Consider the following 27151-nt stretch of genomic DNA (forward strand, 5'->3'; position numbering starts at 1 on the left):
TCCGAAAAACAGAATGGTTCGACCTATCATGTGTAAATCTACTTTGACATGTCGTTTTCACCGGTGTGTAACTTAATCAGAATCCGATCTGAAAAAGTTTAACTGCCAATATGAACTGGTTTGTAGAGCGAAGCACTGAATCCGTCGACTGGAAAAAATTATACCGTATTTAAATTTGCAAAGACAAACTGTTTCTCTGTTGCAATTAGTTTAAAATGCCGTAAAGTGTGTTCGTATCATTCTGGATTTAGAATTTCCTTAAGTGAAATAAGAGGGTCACTCCCTAACCACGAAAAACACCTCCATATCATACCATCACCTGCGCCGGACTTCACTGCCCTCGAGCCATTCGCCAAACCGAAACCGATCCATCGGATAGCCTCAGGTTATACTGTGATTCGTCTCCTCAAATCTCTCGTTTCCAGCCATCCACTGTCAAATGGCGTTGCTCTTTACATAACCTCAACTGTCACTTAGCATTGGCTACTGAAATGTATCGCTTACGAGGGACTGCTCCACCATTGTATCCCATTCTTTTTAACTCCACACGCACAGTCATTGTGCTAGCTGGAATGCTGGTAGCACTTTGACACTCCTTCCGATGATCTCACGCAACTTTTTACAACGACCCTCGTCAGATCCCTGTACCTCAGTATATGAGGTTTGCCTTACCTTTATGTAGATGTGGTTGTTCCTTCTTGTTTCCACATCACAGTCACATCAGCAGAAGGTGACTTGGACATCTTGAGGAGAACTGAAATGTCCCTAATGGATTTGTTTCTCAGGTGACATCCAATGATTGGTCCACGTACGAAGTTACTGCGTTTCCTGACCGACCCATTCTGACTGCTTCTCTACTGACAACACAGTAGTCCTCAGTTCTTTTTATACTGGCGGGTTCGCCTCTCGTGACATCTAGTGGTCAATTCCGGAATTACATAGGGGTGTCCGTATACTTTTGATTAGAAACCTCTTTCTCAATAATCTTCTGACCACAAAAAATCTCTGCGTAGAGCCACTTCCTTAATGGAAGAAAAAGGCAACTTGTATATTCAGTGCTGTTTAGTAGAGCACGCTAAGTCCCCAATGATGAAGGGGACAATGTGGCTTGTGTACGCTGTTCAGACTGTCAACACAGAAGAGCCAAAGAAATTGGTACACCCGTCTAATATCGTGTAGGGCCCCCTTGAGCACGCAGAAGCGCCGCAACACGACGTGGCATGGACTCGACTAACGTCTGGAGTAGTGCTGAAGGAAACTGACACCATGAATCCTGCAAGGCTGTCCTTTAAATTCGTAAGGGTACGAGGGGGTGGAGATCTCTTCTGAACAGCACGTTGCAGTGCATCCCAGATATGCTCAATACTGTTCATGTCTGGGGAGTTTGGTTGCCAGCGGATGTGTTCCTGGAGCCACTTTGTACCAGTTCCGGACGTGTGGGATGTCGCATTGTCCTGCTGGAATTGCTCAAGTCCGTCGAGATGCACACTGGACATGAATGGATGCATGTGATCAGACAGAATGCTTACGGACGTGTTACCTGTCAGAGTCGTATCTGGACATCTCCGGGGTCCCACATCACTCCGACTACACACGCTCCACACCATTACAGAGTCTCCACCAGCTCGAACAGTCCCCTTCTGACATGCAGCGTCCTTGGATTCATGAGGTTGTCTCCATACCCGTACACATCCATCCACTCGATGCAATTTGAAACGAGACTCGTCCGACCAGGCAGCATGTTTCCAGTCATCAACAGACGAATGTCGGTTTTGACGGGCCCAGGCGTGGCGTAAAGCTTTGTGTCATGCAGTCATCACGGGTACACAGTGGGCTTTCGGCTCCTTAACCCCATATTGATGATGTTCCGTTGAATGGTTCGCACGGTGATACTTGTTGATGGCCCAGCACTGAAATCTGCAGCAATTTGCAGAAGTATTGCACTTATGTCACGTTGAACGATTCTCTTCAGTCGTTGTTGGTCCCATTCTTGCAGGATCTTTTTTCGGCGTCAGCAATGTCGGAGATTTGATATTTTACGGGATTCCTGATATTCACGGTACACTCGTGAAATGGTCGTACGTACGGGAAAACCCCCACTTCTTTGCTACCTCGGAGATGCCGTGTTCCATCGCTCGTGCGCCGTCTATAACACCACGTTCAAACACACTTAAATCTTGATAACCTGCCATTGTAGCAGCAGTAACCGATCTAAGAACTGCGCCAGACACTTGTTGTCTTATATAGGCGTTGCCGAAGGCAGCGCCGTATTTTGCCTTTTTGTATATCTCTGTATTTGAATACACATGACTTGGCGCTTCTGTGTATATCAAGGCATAATTTAAAGCTTTGACCGAGCGCGCAATGTCACTTTATGTGAAGAACGGTTGTCAGCGCGGGAAGTTGCCTGTCATCTTTACCTAGACCACACTGACATCATTCGAACATTCAGCTGCTATCCTGATACACATAACATTGTTGACCTGCCACTTGGCGATCGCCTGCAGTCAACAACACCAGCTGGTAACCGATCTTGTAAATTGTGGCTCGTAGACATCCGGAGAAGATTACAACAGACCTGCGCGCTGCAGCAGAGTGGAATGCTTCGACTCAGTCCGTATCCGTCACTAAACGATCAGTTTGGTATCTACTCGTCAGCTCCAAGTAGCAGTCAGAACTGTGCATATCAAATAATTACCAGAAATAAAAAGAAATGAAATCACACCATGTCTTGCATTTGCTTTCAATTTTAACAGAACCTCAGGCCCGTTCTTCACGGGAAGTGCGATGTTGTAAGATTACTCACGATGCACAGGTTCCGCCGGCGTTTACCGTGTAGACGGGGCCAGTTGCACAAGATTCCCGCATACAATCGTTTGTAGACGGAATAGGAGGGATTGTATTCTGACGCGTATGAAGATGCTTGGCGCATGTGCAGACGGCTAAATGGGGAGCCCAGCTGACAAACAGAGCTAAGTTCTTTGTGAATTGTGCAGCTGCTCCACGGAACATCATTTGTTCGTCTGATGAGTAGTTCTGGTGAAACATGTGCTATTTTCGGTGGGCATTATTTAAAGCTATATGTCAGTTACAGGTGCATGTATAAACAGACTTTCATAGAAACTTGTTCACTATTCTGTTATTGTTCTGAAAATATTTAAATGGCTTTTATAATGTGGATTTTTACATATGTGAGCTACTTAGTTTCATACAAACAGCAAGAAAATCATTAAATACAGCATCTATATTAACGACATAGGAGACGATCTGAGTAGCCGTCTTAGATTGTTTGCAAATGATGCTGTCATTTACCGTCTTGTAAAGTCATCAGATGATCAAAACGACTTGCAAAATGATTTAGAAAAGATATCTGTATGGTGCGAAAAGTGGCAATTGAGACTGAATAGCCGGCCGAAGTGGCCGTGCGGTTAAAGGCGCTGCAGTCTGGAACCGCAAGACCGCTACGGTCGCAGGTTCGAATCCTGCCTCGAGCATGGATGTTTGTGATGTCCTTAGGTTAGTTCGGTTTAACTAGTTCTAAGTTCTAGGGGACTAATGACCTCAGCAGTTGAGTCCCATAGTGCTCAGAGCCATTTGAATCATTTTTTGAGACTGAATAAAGAAAAGTGTGAAGTTATTCACGTGAGTACTAAAAGAAATCAGCTAAATTTCGATTACACGATAAGTCACACAAATCTGAACGCTGTAAATTCAGCTAAATACTTAGGGATTACAATTACAAATAACTTAAAGTGGAACGACCACATAGATAATATTGTGGGTCGAGCAAACCAAAGACTGCTGTTCATTGGCAGAACACTTAGAAGGTGCAACAGGTCTACTATAGAGACTGCTTACACCACGCTTGTTCGCCCTATTCTGGAGTATTGCTGTGGGGTGTGGGATCCGCATCTGATGGGACTGACGGATGACATCGAAAAAGTACAAAGAAGGGCAGCTCGTTTCGTATTGTCGCGAAATATGGGAGATAGTGTCACAGACATGATACGTGAATTGGAGTGGCAGTCATTAAAACAAAGGCGTTTTTCGTTGCGACGGGATCTTCTCATGAAATTTCGGTCACCAGTTTTCTTCTCCGATTGCGAAAACATTCTGTTGGCACCCACCTACATAGGGAGAAATGATTATAACGATGAAATAAGAGAAATCAGAGCTCGCACAGAAAAATTTAAATGCTCGTCTTTCCCGCGTGCCGTTCTAGAGTGGAAAGATAGAGAGACAGCTTGAAGGTGGTTCATTGAACCCTCTCCAAGACACTTTATTGTGAGTAGCAGAGTAATCACGTAGATGTAGATGTAGACGGTGACCGTTTAAAGTACAAGTAAGCATAGCAATCTTACAAAAGGACGTAAAATAGCTGATAGTCTCGAAAAATGAACTGAAGCCGTCGATCCGCTTGCTGGAAGTTGATAACTGCAGCAGACATGCGGAGCAGACGACTAGACACTACCGTGTGAACGCTTCTTTGTAGTTGGACGGTCTGTCGCGTGGAGCACTGCCGTAGACGACGACATTTTTGTGCGTGTCGCACATCCCGTAAAGACACAGTCTCCTTCGACGATCGCTGCAATTATAGTAAAGCTGTCGCACTTTCTCGATCTTGTGCGCCTCGCGCCCTGAAACAGCTGGCTAGCGACATCCAGAGGTGTCAGTCTCGTCCTTGAGTTCCCCTCGCCTATAAATACTGACGTTCATTTTTTTTTTCACTTCCATTGTGAATCGGGTGCCAAAACTACACGATTTTAACTACGAGACAATGCAAACTGTCTATGGCAAACAGCCCCGAAAAGAGGAATTTGTTAATATCTAATATAAATTAGGCCCGAGGGGGGGGGGGGGGGGGGGGGGGGGGAGATTTTTTCCGCGTGAGGACTGGATGTGGTGTTGTCCTCATAATCATCGACACGCAAGTTGCCCAATGTAGCGTCAACTCCAAAATACTTGCAACTCGGTAGCTGAACTTCCGAGTCCGCAGCTCGTGGTCGTGCGGTAGCGTTCCCGCGCCCGGGTTCCCGGGTTCGATTCCCGGCGGAGTCAGGGATTTTCTCTGCCTCGTGATGACTGGGTGTTGTGTGCCGTCCTTAGGTTAGTTAGGTTTAGGTAGTTCTAAGTTCTAGGGGACTGATGACCATAGATGTTAAGTCCCATAGTGCTCAGAGCCATTTGAACCATTTTTGAACTTCCGAGGTGGGGACTCCCGGCCGTCAATACCATACGATCATTTCATTTTTTTCTCATTTCATTAATAGTCAGGCAGCAGTTAGAGTTGACGGTAAATTGAGTTCATGGTTCAGAGTAGTTTCAGGGGTAAGACAAGGCTGCAACTTGTCTCCACTGTTGTTCATTTTATTTATGGATCATATGTTGAAAACAATAGACTGACTGGGTGAGATTAAGATATGTGAACACAAAATAAGCAGTCTCGCATATGCGGATGACTTAGTTGTGATGGCAGATTCAATTGAAAGTTTGCAAAGTAATATTTCAGAGATAGATCAGAAATGCAAGGACTATGGTATGAAGATTAGCATCTCCAAATCGAAAGTAATGTCAGTGGGAAAGAGATATAAACGGATTGAGTGCCAAATAGGAGGAACAAAGTTAGAACAGGTGGAAGGTTTCAAGTACTTAGGATGCATATTCTCACAGGATGGCAACATAGTGAAAGAACTAAGCGAGGTGTAGCAAAGCTAATGCAGAGAGCGCTCAGCTACGATCTACTCTCTTCTGCAAGAAGGAAGTCAGTACCAAGACTAAGTTATCTGTGCACCGTTCAATCTATCGACCAACTTTGTTGTATGGGAGCGAAAGCTAGGTGGATTCAGGTTACCTTATCAATAAGGTTGAGGTAACGGATATGAAAGTAGCTAGGATGATTGCAGGTACTAGTAGATGGGAACAATGGCAGGAGGGTGTCCACAATGAGGAAATCAAAGAAAAACCGGGAATGAACTCTATAGATGTAGCAGTCAGGGCGAACAGGCTTAGATGGTGGGGTCATGTTAAACGCATGGGTGAAGCAAGGTTACCCAAGAGACTCATGGGTTTAGCAGTAGAGGGTAGGAGGAGTCGGGTTAGACCAAGGAGAAGGCACCTGGATTCGGTTAAGAATGATTTTGAAATAATAGGCTTAACATTAGAAGAGGCATAAGCAGTCTTAAATGATGATGATGATGATGGTGATTCATCCAGTTAAGTATTTTCTGAAGGTCTTTGTCTGGAGCGTAGCCCTGTACAAAAGTGAATGGTAGACAATAAGCAGTTCAGACAAGAAGAGAACAGAAGCTTTTGAAGTATGGTGCTATGGAAGAATATTGAATGTTTGATGGATAAATCACGTAACTGATGAGAAGGTACTGAAAAGAAATGGGAAGAGAAGAAATTTATTCCACAACATGACTAAAAGAAGTGGTCGATTGGTAATACACGCTCTGAGGCATCAAGGAAAATCGTCAATTTGGTACTGGAAGGAAGTGTAGGGGGTAAAAGTCGTAGAAAGTGATCAAGGGATGAATACAGTAAGCAGGTTGAAACGGATGTAGGTTGCAGTAGTTATCCGGAGATGAAGTTTTGCATGGGTTAGACCAGCGTGGATAGCTGCATCCAGCTAGTCTTTGGAAACGAACAACTACGAGAGAGGAAAAAAAAAACCAACAACAACAGGCTTCGACACAGCTCGCCGGATCATTTCCTTGTAAAAACTAAACGAAACAATATTTTGCAAATTGCATAGCCATTGATTAATGTTGTATTCTGATGAGATCCTTCACTAGGCAGAGGACAGCGTACTGAAATCATTCTTCGTGCAAATAACCGAACGATATGGCGGAACATTGTACTGTACTCGTATCTCAATATATGCTGGTTTAAGTTTTTCATGATTTCCCTAAATGGCCTCTGTGAATTAAGGAATGATTAACTCATCAAGCCCACAATCGCACCCGGCCCCTGAATAGGTGGACAGTCTCTAACGACCTCTATTTCTTCCTGCTCCGGGCTTCCGGCTCCGCCACACACTCTCAGGTGGCTTGCGGAATATTGATGCAAATGTATTGATTCTTTGATTGCTAGCAAATTAAAACAACGTTGGCAGGAATCTCGAAAATGACTCTCTAGCTGGCGCATGGCTGGTGTGCTGTGTCCTGCTTCTGTGCAGCCGAGTACTGGTTCTTCACAGAAAATGTAGAGTGAGTGCAGCTGGCGAAAGTCGCAGATTCCGGTTCGGCGTGCCCCTTTAATCTACCTCAGTAATTCCTAACAGCGTTCCGTCTGCTGCTTCTGAAATATTTCATCCATTAATAAATGTAAATGGTTTCATACTTCGAGTGCAATGTGTAGCGTAACGCAGAGGCGAAAATTTTCCATGACGAAAACCACTACAAAAGGCAGGCTCGCAACAGGGAAGATCAGAAGTCAGATTTCCATCCAGCCATTTGATTTGGGTTGGTTTTTTCGTATGTTGCCAAAGTCGCTCATAAGAATATCGCGATGGTTCCTAGAAATGTATCACACCCGAATATTTCTTTTGTACCTGACCACCTGAACTAGCGATCCATCTTTAACGACTTTGGTTCTATGGGACGTTAAAAAGAAACGAAAAACGGACGATGAACAGCAAGATCCAAATTATTCGGGTGCTAAAACTTCCTGGCGGATTAAAACTGTGTGCCGGACCGAAACTCGAACTCGGGACCTTTGCCTTTCGCGGGCAAGTGCTCTACCAACTGAGCTACCCAAGCACGACTCACGCCCCTTCGTCACAACTTTACTTCTGCCAGTAACTCGTCTCCTACCTTACAAACTTTACAGAAGCTCTCCTGCGAACCTCAGTTGGTAGAGCACTTGCCTGCGAAAGGCAAAGGTCCCGAGTTCGAGTCTCGGTCCGGCACACAGTTTTAATCGGCCAGGAAGTTTCATATCAGCGCACACTCCGCTGCAGAGTGAAAATCTCATTCTGGAAACATCCCCCAAGCTGTGGCTAAGCTATGTCTCCGCAATATCCCTTCTTTCAGGAGTGCTAGTTCTGCAAGGTTCGCAGGAGAGCTTCTGTAAAGTTTGGAAGGTAGGAGACGAGGTACTGACAGAAGTAAAGTTGTGAGGACGGGCCGTGAGTCGTGCTTGGGTAGCTCAGTTGGTAGAGCACTTGCCCTCGAAAGGCAAAGGTCCCGAGTTCGAGTCTCGGTCCGGCACACAGTTTTAATCTGCCAGGAAGTTTCATATCAGCGCACACTCCGCTGCAGAGTGAAAATCTCATTCTGGTATTCGGGAGCTGTTTATCTGGCTAGCAGCTTATCTGTTCATAGTTCGGCTATTTTTGAACAAACAGAAAACGATGCCCGAAGTATTCTGCTATAGTTAGAACTAATATTATCATTTAAAATACAGATTCCTGCATGTGAACACGTAGATGACGAAAACATCCGTTAGTAGTTGAATAACGATGCCCATAAAGCGACATTGGACCAGCTAAGTGATGTCGAAGTAATAAACAAAATGTGTTCGATAGAAAAATAGACTGATCGATGAAACCTTGAGGCACTGAAATATGTTGTTCTGTTATTAGAGTATGGGAGACAGAATTCATCTGACTATACCGATCTTCTGACTCCTCGCAAAATGCGAATCGTCGTCAGGAAAGAAGTGAATGGAAAACGGAAACATGAAGAAAATGGACCATTATTGCCTAAAAGTGAACTGAAATCGTGTGATACGAAATATAGTATAAGCGTAATTTTGTAAATACTGGGGTTGGATAAAAATATGGAAACTCCATGAGAAACGAAGCTTGAACATAAATGCAAATTCTAGCCAAGTCTGCAGATTGCGATGTTGCATTTGACAACGAGCGGCACCTGTGCAAGGTTCTCAATACGTTGCAAGCGTCAGGACAGTGTTCTGTGTAGTTGTGAGTGCATTATATTGGAGCTAAGGGAATCAAATCAAACTTGGGTAGATTAATGGTGCTCCTATGATGGGTGCTTCTGTAACGAAGTTAGTCGAAGTGTTTGGTGATTCAAGAGGAACCTTATCGAAGATTTATAACGCATACAGAGAAAGTGGGAAAACGTCATCCTCTTAAGCCGCAAAGCGGACGGAAGTGTGTGTTGAGTGAACGTGACAGACGGTCATTGAAGAGGAATGTGACGAGAAATAAGGGGACGACAGCTGCAAAAGTCACGTCAGAACTGAACGCCGCACTCGCGAACCCTGTCAGCACCAAAACAACACGAAGGGAGTTCCATAAGCGAGGAATTGCATGGCGAGCTGGAATTCCAAAGAATTTGTGATGCAAACGCCCGTAACAGGTAAAGGTGGTGCCAAAGCCATAAAACCTGGACTGTGGAGAAATGTAAAAAAAGGCATGTGGTCGGACGAGGGACTGAAACGTGTCGGATTCGGGGATGATTTGGTCAGCCATATTCTTTGAGCCCTACGGTTTCTTCAATATCACATCACTGCCAAAGATTATGTGCCATTCTGGCTGATTAGCGTGCAGTGTTTGTTCCCCAATGGCGACGCTGTGTTCCAGGGCCCCTGTTCGCACAGGTCGCATCGTCCAGGACTGGATTCATTCTCGCACCTCTCCTGATCACGACAGGCACTAGATCTCAATATTATTGAGCCTTTGTGGTTTACTTTGGAGAGAAGGGTGCGTGATCGCTATCACTTCTATCATCGTTACCTGCATTTGACACTCTATTATAGGAAGAATGCTATAAGAGTCTCTTGAAAACCATACAGGACCTGAAACTTCTTGGCAGATTAAAACTGTGTGCCGGACCGAGACTCGAACTCGGGACCTTTGCCTTTCGCGGGCAAGTGCTCTATCATCTGAGCTATCCAAGCACGACACACGCCCCGTCCTCACAGCTTTACTTCTGCCAGTACCTCGTCTCCTACTTTCCAAGCTTCACAGAAGCTCTCCTGCGAACCATGCAGACAGAACTAGCACTCCTGCCGGCCGGGGTAGCCGAGTGGTTCTAGGCGCTACAGTCTGGAATCGCTCGACCGCTACGGTCGCAGGTACGAATCCTGCCTCGGGCATGGATGTGTGTGATGTTGGGGTTGGGTTGTTTGGGGAAGGAGGCCAGACAGCGAGGTCATCGGTCTCATCGGATTAGGGAAGGATGGGGAAGACAGTCGGCCGTGCCCTATCAAAGGAACCCTCCCGGCATTTGCCTGGAGCGATTTTTAGGGAAATCACGGAAAACCTAAATCAGGATGGCCGGACGCGGGATTGAACCGTCATCCTCCCGAATGCGAGTCCAGTGTCTAACCACTGCGCCACCTCGCTCGGTACTGTGTGTGATGTCTTTAGGTTAGTTAGGTTTAAGTAGTTCTACGTTCTAAGGGACTGATGACCTTAGAAGTTAAATTCCATAGTGCTCAGAGCCATTTGAACCAACTAGCACTCCTGGAAAAAAGGATCCTTTCTTCCGGGTGTGCTAGTTCTGCATGGTTCTCAGGAGAGCTTCTGTGAAGTTGGGAAAATAGGAGACGAGGTACTTGCAGAAATAAAGCTGTGAGGACGGGGCGTGCGTCGTGCTTGGGTAGCGCAGATGGTAGAGCATTTGCCCGCGAAAGGCAAAGGTCCCGAGTTCGAGTCTCGGTCCGGCACACAGTTTTAATCTGCCAGGAAGTTTCATATCAGCGCACACTCCGCTGGGGAGCGAAAATCTTATTCTGCATACAGGACCTGTATTTAACTATTACAGGACGACTGGAAGCTGTTTTAAATGGCTACTGGTTTCATACACCGTATCAGGCATGGTAACGTGTTGTGCCTGTGGTGTTTCCATACTTTTGTCCAACTCTTGTATGTTTTCAGTTTCTGGCGAGTAACACGTAAGTATCCCAGTGGACTTTGAAATGCGACATGTTGCATATTTTGTGAATACAATTAATGGTAGTTTCCCGCGAAAACTCTTGTGTTTTGGATTATGCGTGTTTTTCGGTTTTCCGTGCAGTCTCGGATCCGCATTTATCCGGCTAATCGAAAACGCACTGTAGGGACTACTTGCTGAATTTAGTTATACAAAATGAAGGTCTGTAAAACGTAATATTCGAAGAAAAATGAACATTGTAATATCACAAAAAGTCAATAATCATATGCCCGTTAAATGGTTATTCTACCTCCCAATCGTTTGTAAGTCAAAGCTGTCGTAGCAGAGGGATTCCTCTACTCTTTCACGTGTTTATGTAATTAGTGGTGCGCTAATGAGATCTCTAACAGTGACTAATCAAACAACGATAATGTTATAAGCCGTCTTGCTAGCATAGTTAACGTGTGGCGTTCGCTACTTGTAGGTTACGTAGCTAACATGTGTCTATTATTATACGCAGATGAGTGTAAAGCCGTCTACTTCGTACTAAATATTAACCTGAGACTAGCCAAGTGACAACAATTTTCTGTGTGAAAAAAAGTTTCACATTGAACATTTTTGTGATATCTGTTGAGTAAGTCGAGTCGCAAGTACGGAGCTATCTGACTTCGCTACTACGGATATCGATTCCGTCCTTTACACGGCAGATCAACCGAGTGTATTAATTAACTGATTCATAGGAGACTAGCTGTATCCAGTTGCATTTCCTTAACTGGATTAACAACCGATGCATTAAATTTACTACACGCGTTCGGACAAATGGCACCAGTGTCGCGCACTTACAATTCAAACACACACAAAAAAATGAAAATGAACGAAAAAAATTACACCTTACACAATGAGGAATTACCTTTGGCGGTCAACAATTGTACATGAAGGTAACCTAATCTTGGGTTTATTTACTTATTCCTCACTATTGCTGCCTATTATCTGGATTGCTAAATATGCCATTCAACCTATACAGGGAGGTCCATTGATAGTGACCGGGCCAAATATCTCACGAAATAAGCATCAAACGAAAAAACTACAAAGAACGAAACTCGTCTAGCTTGAAGGGGGAAACCAGATGGCGCTATGGTTGGCCCGCTAGATGGCGCTGTCATAGGTCAAACGGATATCAACTGCGTTTTTTTTATAGGAACCCCCATTTTTATTACATATTCGTGTATTACGTAAAGAAATATGTATGTTTTAGTTGGACCACTGTTTTCGCTTTGTAATAGATGGCGCTGTAATAGTCACAAACGTAAAAGTACGTGGTATAACGTAACATTACGCCAGTGCGGACGGTATTTGCTTCGTGATACATTACCCGTGTTAAAATGGACCGTTTACCAATTGCGGAAAAGGTCGATATCGATGTATGGCTATTGTGATCAAATTGCCAAACGGGCGTGTGCTATGTATGCTGCACGTTATCCTGGACGACATCATCCAAGTGTCCGGACCGTTCGCCGGATAGTTACGTTATTTAAGGAAACAGGAAGTGTTCAGCCACATGTTTAACGTCAACCACGACCTGCAACAAATGATGATGACCAAGTAGGTGTTTTAGCTGCTGTCGCGGCTAATCCGCTCATCAGTAGCAGACAAATTGCGCGAGAATCGGGAATCTCAAAAACGTCGGTGTTGAGAATGCTACGTACATCAACATCAATTGCACCCGTACCATATTTCTATGCACCAGGAATTGCATGGCGACGACTTTGAACGTCATGTGCAGTTCTGCCACTGGGCAAAAGCGAAATTACGGGACGATGACAGATTTTTTGCACGCGTTCTATTTAGCGACGAAGCGTCATTCACCAACTGCGGTAACGTAAACCGGCATAATATGCACTATCGGGCAACGGAAAATCCACGATGGCTGCGACAAGTAGAACATCAGGGACCTTGGCGGGTTACTGTATGGTGCGGCATTATGGGAGGAAGGATAATTGGCCCCCATTTTATCGATGGCAATCTAAATGGTGCAGTGGTTCAAAATGGTTCAAATGGCTCTGAGCACTGTGGGACTTAACTTCTAAGGTCATCAGTCCCCTAGAACTTAGAACTACTTAAACCTAACTAACCTAAGGACATCACACACGTCCATGCCCGAGGCAGGATTCGAACCTGCAACCGTAGCGGTCTCGCGGTTCCAGACTGTAGCGCCTAGAACCGCTCGGCTACCCCGACCGGCAATGGTGCAGTGTATGCTGATTTCCTACGTAATGTTCTACCGATGTTACTACAAGATGTTTCACTGCATGACAGAATGGCGATGTATTTCCAACATGATGGATGTCCGGCACATAGCTCGCGTGCGGTTGAAGCTGTATTGAATAGCATATTTTATGACAGATGGATTGGCCGTCGAAGCACTATACCATGGCCCGCACGTTCACCGGATCTGACGTCCCCGGATTTCTTTCTGTGGGGAAAGTTGAAGGATATTTGCTCTCGTGATCCACCGACAACGCCTGACAACATGTGTCAGTGCATTGTCAATGCATGTGCGAACATTACGGAAGGCGAACTACTCGCTGTTGAGAGGAATGTCGTTACACGTATTGCCAAATGCAGTGAGGCTGACGGACATCATTTTGAGCATTTATTGCATTAATGTGGTATTTACAGGTAATCACGCTGTAACAGCATGCGTTCTCAGAAATGATAAGATCACAAAGGTACATGTATCACATTGGAACAACCGAAATAAAATGTTCAAACGTACCTACGTTCTGTATTTTAATTTAAAAAACCTACCTGTTACCAACTGTGACTATTACAGCGCCATCTATCACAAAGCGAAAAAAGTGGTCCAACTAAAACATTCATATTTCTTTACGCACTACACGAATATGCAATAAAAAGTGGGGGTTCCTATTAAAAAAAAAAAAAACGCAGTTGATATCCGTTTGACCTATGGCAGCGCCATCTAGCGGGCCAACCATAGCGCCGTCTGGTTTCCCCCTTCAAGCTATACAAGTTTCGTTCTTTGTAGTTATTTCGTTTGACGCTTATTTTGTGAGATATTTGGCCCGGTCACGATCAATGGACCACCCAGTATAAGGGGTGAACATTAATAAAACCGACAAACTGTAAGGACAGTTTCATGAATGGAAATGGAGGAAAAAATGCCCTATGAACATATGTCCGGAAACGTATCGTTTCTACGGTAGCTGACGCTGACGAATGACAGTTCCTCTGACCACGTTCCATGTGTTCCTTGTGTGTTGCAAGCTGTGTGATCGACGCAGCGTAGTGTAAGCCGCGAAATGGTCCTGTATACATGTCGGGAACATACTGCGATGGTGCTTGTGTACGGCCAAGCAGATGGTAACGGTCGAGAGGCAGCACGGCTATACCAAAACAAGTACCCTCACAGGCACCAACCACATCAAACAACGTTTCAAGCCCTTTTTGGGCGTTTGTGTGATTACGGGTCCTTTCAGATAGACGAACGTGCAGGGAGGCGGCAGACTGTGCGTACACCAGATCTGGAGGACCTGGTTTAGCAGGGTATTGAGACGATCCGTTGTACAAGCTCCAGGCAAATGGCCCGCCAACACGGTGTAAGCAAAAGTACGATTACGTGTATCCTGCATCACGACCACTAGTATGCCTATCACCTGCAAGCCCATGGAGGCCACTTTGAACATATGTTCTAACATGGATGCGATGCAGCTCTGTACTGTTCTAGGACGATTTGTTGCCGTTGCACGCACACCGTCCATTTCCGGACACATGTTAATAGGACCTGTTTTCCTCCATTTCCAATCAGGAATCCGTCCCTGCAGTTTGTCGGTTTTATTAATGTTCACCCGGTATAAATTTGAAAACTGAATAAATCACGGAATAATGTAGATAGAGAGGTACAAATTGACACACATGCTTGGAATGACATGAGGTTTTATTAGAACCAAAAAAATACAAAAGTTGAAAAAATGTCCGGCAGATGGCGCTTCATCTGATCAGAATAGCAATAATTAGCATAGCAAAGTAAGACGATGCAAAGATGATGTTCTTTACAGGAAATGCTCAATATGTCCACCATCATTCCTCAACAATAGCTGTAGTCGAGGAATAATGTTGTGAACAGCACTGTAAAACATGTCCGGAGTTAAGGTGAGGCATTGGCGTCGGATTTTGTCTTTCAGCATCCCTAGAGATATCGGTCGATCACGATACACTTGCGACTTCAGGTAACCCCAATGCCAATAATCGCACGGACTGAGGTCTGGGGACCTGGGAGGCCAAGCATGACGAAAGTGGCGGCTGAGCACACGACAATCACCAAACGACGCGCTCGAGAGATTTTTCACGCGTCTAGCAATATGGAGTGGAGCGCCTGGTTCTAGTAAAACCCCATGTCATTCCAAGCATGTGTGTCAGTTTTTACCTCTCTATCTACATTATTCCGTGGTTTATTAAGTTTTTAAATTTATACTGACTTTTTGATCACCCGGTATAATAAAAAGTGTGTATGATAATTATTACTCTTTCCTATTTACTGACACTACAATTAAAACTAGTACTACATAGAATAAAGACAAAAAGAAGGAAAAAAATAATTTTTTATCACTACAAATCCACTATTGACCCCTTAACGAACAACTCAACAACTGGCACGACTTTTTGTACTACTGCTTCAGTGACTACTATCGATACAGTTCTCTATTGTTTTTTCATTAGTGTCATCGTTTCCTTGCTTAGGTAATTGATCTCGAGTATAGACGGTTGTTCTGACCACTTAATCCAGCCTGAAACTACCCCAATCAACAGTTACTGCATTCCATGGGCGTAGGGCAGCACATAAGCAGCGTCTCCACCTTGCAAATCGATTCCATGAATCTCTCTAACATCTCAGAATCTACATTCCTTCCTTTGATTTTACGCGATGGACAATCTTGAAGACAGTTTCTTTCAGCGATCGCTGACCTCAGATGCGTTCTCTGCATCTGTACGGAATGTTGACTAGCGGAGATGGCAGCATGCAAGCGTGAGGTTTAATACCTTGTGAAATCTTTCATGGCCTTCCTGGATACCGTGACTGCAGTGTCGCGCAAGATGCGTCAGGTCATCTCGTTTTGGAATCCAGCGTCCTTAATGCTCGACCTTCAGCCGATGCAGCTTCTTAGAGCACACAGTCCCACAACGCATGCCTAAACTGCCACAGGTGCAAGTATTGTTCATCTGTCTTTTGATATTATACAGGTACGTACCATGTGAGTTTTGACCGGTCATTAATCAGTCCATCCGTCTCGATTACAAAGTGCAATATTGTATTAATTTCTTCGTATTGGCCTCAAATCCAAGAAAATGACTCCCATTTTCCTGATTTCCCGGTCGAACGTCATATTTCCAGAATTGACGGCAATGTATCGTTCGCAGTCGTACAGTAGGCGTATGTCAATCTCTGTAGCACAGCTCGTTACAGTCTTCTTACTACTGAAACTGTGTAATCTGTAAAACTAGACGGTCGCACCACATCCCACAATTGACGTTAATAATAATTGATGGTGTGCCCTAATTGTTTTTAACAGAAGTCCGAATTGTCTATTTGGATTTTTATAATTCTGTGCTTCACCTTTGTAACTCTCCTGCCTGCCTTCTCTGTATGTTGGGAAATTACAAGCGATTTTTTGACTCTGTCTCTACAGAATATAGTGGCCGTAGTAATTAACAAACTCCCCACATCTTCTGAAAAGTTTTACTGCAGGCCCTAATAAGTGCCTTATCACTATACTTACATTTTCGAGGGCTGCTGAACGTCCATAAAAATGTTATATTTAAATAAACTTAATTGCTTCGATATCTTGGAAGATAAAAAAATTGCAAGTATTACCCATGTGCCAAAATACACCCTCACGAATTATTACTTATTGAAAATCTTGTATTGTCAACAGTTCTGGAAGTGTGATTCTTCAGTTTCTCCCGGCGTATTTGTTGCTCGAACAGTCCGCGAGTATACTGCCGCTTCATAGTGTCCAACGGGCACAATATTTCGGTGATCAGACGTGTCGTCATCGTCAGGTGCGCTGACGAACTGAGGGCGGGCGGAGGGGTTGGGTTGCGGTGGTTGGTGGGACCAGATATAACGTCTTTGCTTTAATTATAGTCACCCTAACATGCTTATCATATCTGTGACACTTTCTCCTTTATTGGGCCTTAACACAAAGCGAGCTGCCCTTATTTGGACTTTAAATCGGCCGCCCGCCCTCAGGAGCTCAGTTCGTCAGCACACCTGACGATGGCGACATGTCTGATCGCCGAAATATTGTGCCCGTTGGACACTATGAACCGGCAGTATACCCGTGGACTGTTCGAGCAGTTCTGGAAGTGTTTGAAGCTAATAACTTACACTACTAACCTTGCACATCGTCCCCATAGGAAACGTGATGATAGAACTGGCGTGATAAAAAAATAGATCCGCGGTGATCCTTCGAGCAGAGAGATGACAGATCTACGTCTACATGAGTATGATAGATTCACACTTAAGTGTTTGACAGGGGGTTCATAGAAATAATTTGACTATTTCTCGACCATTTCACTCTCGAATAGCACGTGGAAAAAATGAACACCTAAAGCTTCCCGTCCGAATTCTAGTTTTTCTTATTTTATTACAATGGCCATTTCTCCCTATGTAGTAGTGGGAGTCAACAAAATATTTTAGCATTCGGAGGAGAAAGTTGGTGACTGAAATGTCGCGAAACGATTTCACTGCAACGAATAACGTCTTTGGGAGAGGGGGGGGGGGCATTTCTCCCTATGTAGTAGTGGGAGTCAACAAAATATTTTAGCATTCGGAGGAGAAAGTTGGTGACTGAAATGTCGCGAAACTATTTTACAGCAACGAATAACGTCTTTGGGAGAGGGGGGGGGGGGTTTGGGTTGGGTTGTGGGGGGTTGAAGGGACCAGATATAACGTCTTTGTTTTAATGATTGTCACCCTAACATGCTTATCATATCTGTGACACTTTCTCCTTTATTGGGCCTTAATGCAAAACGAGCTGCCCTTATTTGAACTTTTTCTATGCCCTCCGTTAACCCTATGTGGTAAGGACCCTGTACTGCACAGCAGAACTCCGGAAGACTATGGGCAAGCGTAGTGTAGGCAGTCTCTTTAGTAGGTTTGTTGGATCTTCTAAGTGTTCTGCCAATAAAATGCAGTCTTCGGTTCACCTTCCTCACTTCATTTTTAATGTGATGGTTCCAATTTAAGTTGTTGTTAACTGTTGTACCTAGGTATTTAGTTGAATTGACAACTTTCAAATTTGTGTTATTTGTGTAAAGCAATTATGAATTCGTTTTAAGCTTCTGGTGACTGTCCTAGACGGGAAACAACAACGTCATCTGCAAACAAGCTAAGAGGGCTGCTGAGATTGTCTCCTAAATAGTTTCTAAAGATTAAGAACACCAGAGGGCGTATTACATTTCCCTGGGGAAGCCCAGGGAGGTGGACGTTGGAGAAGACAGCTGTGTTTGCGCTGCATCTTGCCGCATGCTGCCACTTCAGTTATCCTTATGGGCACGCTGCCATAACGTGTCGAGTACAACGGCACTTCCGCAGTCCGTAATGTAGACGGCAGTCTGCGCGTTAAGTAGTCAGTTTTTGGCGCCGAGCTGCGCCCCACAGATTACGATGGGCTTGCAGCTGTTCCCAGGCACGGAGGGGAGGGGCAGCCCATTCAGGCAAATCCTCGTTTACACCAGAGCGAATGAAAGCGAGCAGGTATTCGCAGACAATACGCCAGTGTTCGCTACCATTCGCTTGTATTTGTGAACGAGGATTTACACTGGAGGAAACGGAAGAGAACACGAGAGAATGAGCACAGCCTGCCAACCGTATGCACGTTGCCTTATTGGTTTGATGACGCTAATAATCGCCGTACAGGTTTCACTCATTGCAACATTAGTGATAACAGCGATACAAAGTTATGGGATTGAGACTGGGCTATTTATCATAATGGGCACGAGGTTTTTGACGAAGCAGGAAAATTATATAGAAAACATTTATTGGCACTAATTACTAGCGAGCAACACAACGCGAAGAAAAGCTAACATTTACAGTGTTCTTCTTAGAAACTAAGGGCAGCTACGTTAGTAATCGAAGAAACAGAAAAGGATCTATATGCCTTTTTTTTAAACGCATTTTCAGTGGTACTATGTTCACGGTAACCAGTTGCAGGTCCATAGACTTGTTCCAAGTGTCAAATCATGGTAAAAACGTTTCAAACGTTCATCAATAGAAGGTACATGGTCTCTATGCCAAGACTGTTTCCCTCAGGAGTTCCAAGTGCCATTCATCACAGTCTTTTTTCAGAAATATTTACACGATATTGTTGAGTCAGCTAAAACTATGAACCCGTTCATTGTAATTCAGATGCACACAACTGGCTTCTTTGATTGTAAAGATGCTGCTGAAACATAGCTGTCAATGCAGGCGTTTGTCTTCAAATGCAGTATGATCAACGTGTGTAATACTCACCGATGCCAAATAGCTATTAAAAATTATTACTCTGAAACAGGAGAATGCAAAAATGTTGATTCATTCAAACGAGGAAATACCATGGCAGGTGTAAGCCCTGGCATACTTCATCTGAAAGAATAGCCTTGTTTATAAGATACAAAACAAAAGGACGGGTCTACGATGTTGCCATTTCTTCCTGAACAGCACAGGAAGTTTTATAGTAAACCTTGCAACACCTGACCCCAAGACTGGAGTTGTGTAGGAAACAGAAGGCAACACTGAGAGAGTTTTTTTTTCGTGAAATTAATTTTGTTATCCTCTTGTAAAAAAATGTAAAAGAAATGAGAAATGTTTTTTGATGATTACAGTTCTACTAGTTAAAATATTACTGCACTGTTTCTGTACTTGTGTTACCACAAATAGAACGTAGAGCCTCTGTATTAATGGCACTGAGAACAAAAACTTTCTTATTGGCGCTTAGAACCAGCCAGTTTCAGGGTAATGCACTTAAGACCTTCTTAATAAATCACCCCTTTTGTAATTTGTCTCATTATTTTTTGAAGTGATGAGGTGGTCAACATTACCCTATGGTATAAAAATAACTTCTCATTTTTTATACAAATAAAATACACTACTGGCCATTAAAATTGCTACACCAAGAAGAAATGCAGATGATAAACGGGTATTCATTGGACAAATATATTATACTAGAACTGACATTTTATTACATTTTCACGCAATTTTGGTGCATAGTTCCTGAGAAATCAGTACCCAGAACAACCTCCTCTGGCCGTAATAACGACCTTAATACACCTGGGCACTGAGTCAAACAGAGCTTGTATGGCGTGTACAGATACAGCTGCCCATGCAGCTTCAACACGTCACCACAGTTCATGAAGAATAGTGACTGGTGTATTGTGACGAGCCAGTTGCTCGGCCACCATTGACCAGACGTTTCCAATTGGTGAGAGATCTGGAGAATGTACTGGCCAGGGCAGCAATCGAACATTTTCTGTATCCAGAAAGGCCCTGCAACATGCGGTCGTGCATTATCCTGCTGAAATGTAGGGTTTCGAAGGGATCGAATGAAGGGTAGAGCCACGGGTCGTAACACATCTGAAATGTAACGTCCACTGTTCAAAGTGCCGTCAATGCGAACAAGAGGTGACCGAGACGTGTAACCAGTGGCACCCCATACCATCACGTCGGATGACACGCCATTATGGCGATTACAAATACACGCTTCCAATGTGCGTTCACCGCGATGTCGCCAAACACGGATGCGACCATCATGATGCTGTAAACAGAACCTGGATTCGTCCGAAAAAATGACGTTTTGCCATTCGTGCACCCAGGTTCGTCGTTGAGTAGACCATCGCAGGCGCTCCTGTCTGTGATACAGCGTCAAGGGTAACCGCAGCCATGGTCTCCGAGCTGATAGTCCATGCTCCTGCAAATGTCGTCGAACTGTTCGTGCAGATGGTTGTTGTCTTGCAAACGTCCCCATCTGTTGACTCAGGGATAGAGACGTGGCTGCACGATCCGTTACTGCCATGCGGATAAGATGCCTGTCATCTCGATTGCTAGTGATGCGAGGCCTTTGGGATCCAGCTCGGCGTTCCGTATTACTCTCCTGAACCCACTTATTCCATATTCTGCTAACAGTCATTGGATCTCGACGAACGCGAGCAGCAATGTCGCGATACGATAAACCGCAATCGCGATAGACTACAATCTGACCTTTATCAAAGTCGGAAACGTGATGGTACGCATTTCTCCTCCTTACACGAGGCCTCACGACAACGCTTCACCAGGAAACGCCGGTCAACTGCTGTTCGTGTATGAGAAATCGGTTGGAAACTTTCCTCATGTCAGCACGTTGTAGGTGTCGCCACCGGCGCCAACCTTGTGTGAATGCTCTGAAAACTAATCATTTGCATATCACAGCATCTTCTTCCTGTCGGTTAGATTTCGCGTCTGTAGCACGTCATTTTCGTGGTGTAGCAATTTTAATGGCCAGTAGTGTATGTACAGAGAGAGAGACATTTGTTTTTATTTTCGTGACAAATGTGAGATTTGGTACTTAGAATGTTGACGTTTCCACTCTTCATTTGTTTCCGTAGAGATGAATGGTGTCTCGAAAACAGATTTTAAGGTGAGCATCAACAAAACTACGAGGACGTGCTGAAAAGTAATGCCTCCGAATGCTTTTTAAATAAAAAAAATGCGTTATTGTTAGCATTCTACATATTTATTCTTCATGTCGACATATTTGCAGCCCTCTGCCGCTGGAGGGCCCCGAGTTGTAGCGTGTAACATGGCGATGTGTAACATGACTATCGGAGCGTGAGAAACAGCGAGCTGTTATTGGATCAGGATATGGAGTACCATCTCCCTCAGCATGACAATGTCAAACCACACACGAGTGCTGCGACATCTGCAATGATCTGACGCTGTCATCGATCATCCCCCGTGAAGTCCTGACTTGACCCCATCCGACTTTCATCTCCTTCCAAAACATAAACAGTACCTTCGAAGACTTTACTTTGATAGTGGTGAAGCGGTGCAAGCAGAGGTAAGGCTATGGCTCCGTGAACAAAGTCAAACAGTCTACAGTTCCGGTATCGACAGCCGGCCGGTGTCGCCGAGCGGTTCTAGGCGCGTCAGTCTGGAACCGCGCGACCGCTACTGTCGCAGGTTCGAATCCTGATTCGGGCATGGATGTGTGTGATGTCCTTAGGTTAGTTAGGTTTAAGTAGTTCTAAGTTCAAGGGGACTGATGACCTCAGATGTTAAATCCCATAGTGCTCAGAGCCATTTTTGAACCGGTATCAACAAACTGGTCCCTCGTCGGGAGAAAAGTGTTCGTCGTCAGGGTGAGTACGTTGAGAAATAAATACGTAGACGTGAAGAATAAACTTTTAAAATGTTAATAACGTTTGTTTTATTTAAAAAGCTTTAAGAGTTTTCACATAAAATATTTAGAGGCACTACTTTTCAGTGCGCCCTCCTAACTCGTCGCATAAAATTAGGCGATGCTGAGAGGGTTGAATCTGGAAACGAGACACTGAAATTTCGTTATTTGGGCAGCAGAATAAATGACGGTGGCCAAAGTAGAGAGGATATAAAATGCAGACTGGCAGAAAAAGAGAAATGGGTTAACACCGAATGGAAATTTAAATGTTAGCATGTCTTTTTGGAAATATTTATCTGTAGTGTAACCATGTACTGAAATGAAACGTGGACGATAAACAGTTCATACAAGAAGAGATTAGAAACTTTTGAAACGCTGACGATTAGATGGATAGATAGAGGTACTGAATCGAATTGGACAAAATAAGAAATTTGTGGCACAATCAGACTGATAGCATACGTCAGCGTAACATGGCATTAAGGAACAGTCTATTTGGTAGTGGAAGGAAGTGTATGGGGTAAAAAATTTAGAGGGAGACCATAGCTGGAGTACAGTAAGCAGATTTAAATGGGTGTAGGTTGCAGTAACTGTGCGGAGGTGAAGAGGTTTGCACGCGGTAGACTAGCATGGAGAGCTGCATGATCTTGCGTGCAATAAGTAGTTCTGTTCAAGAATGTCAACAGTATGGCTCTTCAAAGGCACGTTTGATAGGAGAGAATACGGCTCAGTTCAACGGACGGTGAAACGAGGGGTGCCATTAAAGCGAGAGAACGAACATTGAACAATGCTACTACGGTGGGAAAGAGCTACCAATAACGTTGCCAAACTGCCAATACTTGTTGCTAATTATTAACTGATGCCGATGAATATGGGAAAGCACTATTTGATTGTCAATTATTTCATACTGATGCGGGAATTTTATTATTTTCACACCGCTGGGAAAAAATGCAACATCCTCCTGTGTTCAGAGGCACAGGGATATAACATGTGTAGGCTGAGGGGTTCCAGTGTTGCACAGTCATTGGCGATGAGATGGCGCTCCGGAGGCATGTCTGTGTGCCCTCTGTTTTGACTTGGCAGGCAGTAACTGTGCTGAGTTTGCAACATTCATTCTAGGGAACAACCATGCCCCCTGACGAGTACGTGGTCCTTTCGAACAATTTCAGCCATTTGAACGGGGTCGCATTGTGGGCCTGCGGAAAGCTGGATTGACTGATTGCTGCACATGCCGGGCACAATGTATAGGTTACGTGCCGCAGATTTCAGCAGAGATGTGTGGAACATACCTACATCCGTAGACCAGGTTCTGGACGTCCGTGTAGTATAAGTGCACGTCAAGATCGACGTACTGTGCGAGCAACGGTGGCCGACCGAACATCATCCAGGGAAGAAATCTGGGCACACGTTGCAACTGCTGTGTCAGTAAGGACCGCTGGGAACTGTCTGCTTGCAGCAGCGCTAAGACCACGTGTGCCTCTGGCCGAGCTACCACTGACACTACACACTACCGAGCATGGCTACTCTGGTGTCGTGAAAGAATCAACTGGAGAGTGGAACTGCGCTCTGTTGGCTTCAGTAATGAGAGTAGGCTCTGTCTACATGCGAGTTATGGACGTGCACGAGTACGGTGTAGACCTCAGCGTCCTATTTTAGTGCGTTCACCAACGACACTCAGGTCCCATCACGCGCTTCATGGTGTGGTGGGCCATCAGTTACAACTCGCTGCCACACTTCAGGGTAAAGTAACCAGTACCCGCTACATTGCCCAGGATGTTATCCCCGTGCTACTGCCATTTCTTCGACAAGAAGGTGATGCGCTTTTTCAGCAGGACAGTGCACGTTCACATATGGCTGCCGCGACACAACGTACTCTTCGTAACGTACTTCGAGGGTCACTCCAAAAGAAATGCACACTATTTTTGTAAAAATACAGTTTTCTTTCTGCATGTGTGAAAGTTTTACAGTGTGTAGATACGTCCTTCCCGCTTGTTTTCAAACTTAGTTCAACCTGTTCCCGCGAATGGCGCCGTCACAGCATGTCTTCAAGATGGCTGCTACACTTGACGTTCGTCAGAAGCAACGTGCTGTCATAGAATTCCTGTGCTGTGAAAACGAGACAGTGGGAAACATCCACAAGAGGTTGAAAAAGGTGTATGGAGATGCTGCTGTCGATCGCAGTACAGGTAGTCGGTGGGCAAGCATGTTACGTGATGAAAGCGGGTACGGCAATATTGAGGATTGTCCTCGCAGCGGCAGGCCTCGTACTGCACACAATCCAGACAATGTGCAGAGAGTTGACGAATTGGTGACTGCTGACAGACGCATCACAGTGAACGAATTGTCACGCTACGTTGGGATAGGGGAAGGAAGTGTTTGCAGAATACTGAAAGTGTTGGCGTTAAAAAAAGTTTGTGCCAGGTGGGTTCCCAGGATGTTGACAGTGGCTCACAAAGAAACAAGAAAAACGGTATGCAGCGAACTTTTGGAACAGTACGAGAATGATGGAGATGAATTTCTTGGAAGAATTGTGACGGCTGATGATACATGTGTCCATCATTTTTCACCAGAGACGAAAAGGCAATCAATGGAGTGACATCGTGCAAATTCACCCAAGGAAAAAAAATTCAAAACAACACCTTCTGCTGGAAAAGTTATGGCTACGGTGTTTTTCGATTCCGAAGGACTCTTGCTTGTGGACATCATGCCAAGTGGAACCACCATAAATTCTGATGCATATGTGACGACACTGAAGAAACTTCAAGCTCGACTGAGTCGTGTCCGACCACATCGTCAAAAGCAGGATGTTTTGCTGTTGCACGACAATACACAGTCACATGTCAGTCAAAAAAACCATGGAAGCGATCCCAAAACTCGGATGGACAACACTGAAACACCCTTCTTACAGTCCTGACCTGGCTCCGTGTGACTATCATCTCTTTGGGAAACTGAAAGACTCTCTTCGTGGAACAAGGTTTGAAGATGATGACTCCCTTGTGCACGCTGCCAAACAGTGGCTCCAATAGGTTGGTCCAGAATTTTACCGTGCGGGTATACAGGCGCTGGTTCCAAGATGGGGTTAGGCAGTTGAGAGGGATCGAAATTATGTGGAGAAATGAAAATATTGTTCCTAAAGGATGTATCTACACACTGTAAGACTTTCAAACATGTAGAATAAAAGACGGATTAAAAAAAAAATTGTGTGCATTTCGTTTGGCGTGACCCTCGTACAACTGCACTGGCGAAAAAGATCACCAGATCTGTCGTCCATTGAACGAGTATGGGACGTGATGAAGCGGGAACTTATTCATTCTACATAGCCTGCACAACCATAAGCAGCTAAGGGTGCGAGATCTTTGGGACAATCTATCGCATTACGCCATTCGGCACCTTTATGACCATTTGCATGTGAGAATATATGCGTGCGTTGCCACCAGTGGCAGGCAAACGGTGTACTGATGCGACTGTAGGCACCCTTTGCTGTGGCATGTGTGTTTCATTTGGTCTGAATTTGTTATCATTAATGAACTACCTGTCACATTACTTATCAATAAAATGACCTTGTCCTTGAGACTGTTGCATTCTCTTCCGGCAGAGTATTTTAACTAAAACAATGATTTTGTACTGCGAAACGTTAATTTCCGATAGTACCCAAAGGTGTGCGAACTATCATTTTCAGTTTGGAGTACATACGGTGTTAAGACAAGGTAACAGCAATTGCTCAGACATGATCTTGCCAACATTTCCCATTGGCATTTTTTCAAAGAAAAATTCCGCACTGGCTGTATGAATGATTTTTATTAAATCTGCGACCGGTTTCGCACCACTTATCGGTGCGTCCTCAGGCAATCTGTACAAAAAATAATATAATAAGAGCTCATATAAACTATTCGATCCCCCAATTCTGAGATGTAAATTAATAGCCAGTTTTTTTAATATACGCTATTTATAACATAGTAAAGTTGAACATTGCCCTGTAGCCGCTCCCCACCATTCACGTCCAATATACCGTCATCTGATGAAAGCGGTAGTTAAAATTTAAAAATCTTTAAAAAAATTTTAAATGATGGGAGCGGCAATGACCTGGAAAATAAAAAATAAAATACGGTGCTGATAAAACTCCCCTAAACACGAACGACAACCAGCGGAATTAGGGCCATGTAAACATATCAGAACATACCGTGCAAGTTGAGAGGAGGGGCCGGCCGCGGTGGTCTCGCGGTTCTAGGCGCGCAGTCCGGAACCGCGCGACTGCTACGGTCGCAGGTTCGAATCCTGCCTCGGGCATGGATGTGTGTGATGTCCTTAGGTTAGTTAGGTTTAAGTAGTTCTAAGTTCTAGGGGACTGATGACCACAGCTGTTAAGTCCCATAGTGCTCAGAGCCAACCAAGTTGAGAGGAGCCGCGCGACAGCGGACACGACCTGACTGACGCCGCAACCCGAAAAGCGCTCACTCACTGGCACGAGAATCGCCAGAGGCCGGATGACGTGTACAAGGTGTGAAGAGTGGGGGGTACTGAACACCTCAGAATTGGGGGATCGAATAGTTTATATGAGCTCTTATTATATTATTTTTTGTTCAGATAGCCTGAGGATGCAGCGATAAGTGGTGCGAAACCGGTCGCAGATTTAATCAAAATCATTCATACAGCCAGTGCGGAATTTTTCTTTGAAAAAATGTCGAGGTTTTTGCTGTGGTTGCCCACCCTACAAAACAACATTTCCCATCGGGTTCAGCTTTTCTACTAGTAATGTGTAAGGCCACGGGCAACTCTAAGTGCATATACTCGTAGCATCACTTTTGATAATATGCTAAATTTGCTGTAATTTGGAAAACCATGCTTTTATATGCGGAATATTGTCGCTAGTGTTTTACGAGC

The 27151-nt window shown here is 44.5% G+C and overlaps 1 protein-coding gene and 1 non-coding gene across 6 annotated transcripts in view; both read left to right on the plus strand.

The window, feature by feature from the left end:
• Nucleotides 1-27151, plus strand: part of LOC124556788 (glucose-6-phosphate 1-dehydrogenase) — a 300483-nt gene that overhangs the window by 168642 nt on the left and 104690 nt on the right. The window contains exon 1 of one of the 5 annotated variants that reach the window (XM_047130798.1): nt 24929-24935. The exons of the other annotated variants lie outside the window; for them this stretch is intronic. The gene's annotated coding sequence lies outside the window, so the exon portion shown is untranslated. Of the gene's footprint in view, nt 1-24928; nt 24936-27151 lie in introns of those variants that run through there. 5 annotated transcript variants of the gene reach the window in all.
• Nucleotides 8137-8211, plus strand: Trnas-cga. Its single transcript has one exon. It is a non-coding gene; the product is annotated as a tRNA-Ser (tRNA).

Source organism: Schistocerca americana, chromosome X (genome assembly GCF_021461395.2).
Source record: "Schistocerca americana isolate TAMUIC-IGC-003095 chromosome X, iqSchAmer2.1, whole genome shotgun sequence".
NCBI classification, from domain to species: Eukaryota; Metazoa; Arthropoda; class Insecta; order Orthoptera; family Acrididae; genus Schistocerca; species Schistocerca americana.